Genomic DNA, 215 nt, shown 5'->3' on the forward strand with positions numbered 1-215 from the left:
ATGCGACACAGGGGGCGTTGGAAGTATTTATAGCAGGCTGAGAAATACTCGATTTATTGATTTATAGTAAATATTCTAATTCATTTAATTGGGGGGCCGACGGGTCCGCTCGCTGCTCTTACAGCAGAACGTTAGATCTGATACGAGCGTAGGAACAAGTTGACGCATAAAAGTATGATGCGGGAAAATAGGATCATCGATTTGGAAAAATGGAC

This window comes from Musa acuminata, chromosome BXJ2-4 (genome assembly GCF_036884655.1).
Source record: "Musa acuminata AAA Group cultivar baxijiao chromosome BXJ2-4, Cavendish_Baxijiao_AAA, whole genome shotgun sequence".
Taxonomy (NCBI): Eukaryota; Viridiplantae; Streptophyta; class Magnoliopsida; order Zingiberales; family Musaceae; genus Musa; species Musa acuminata.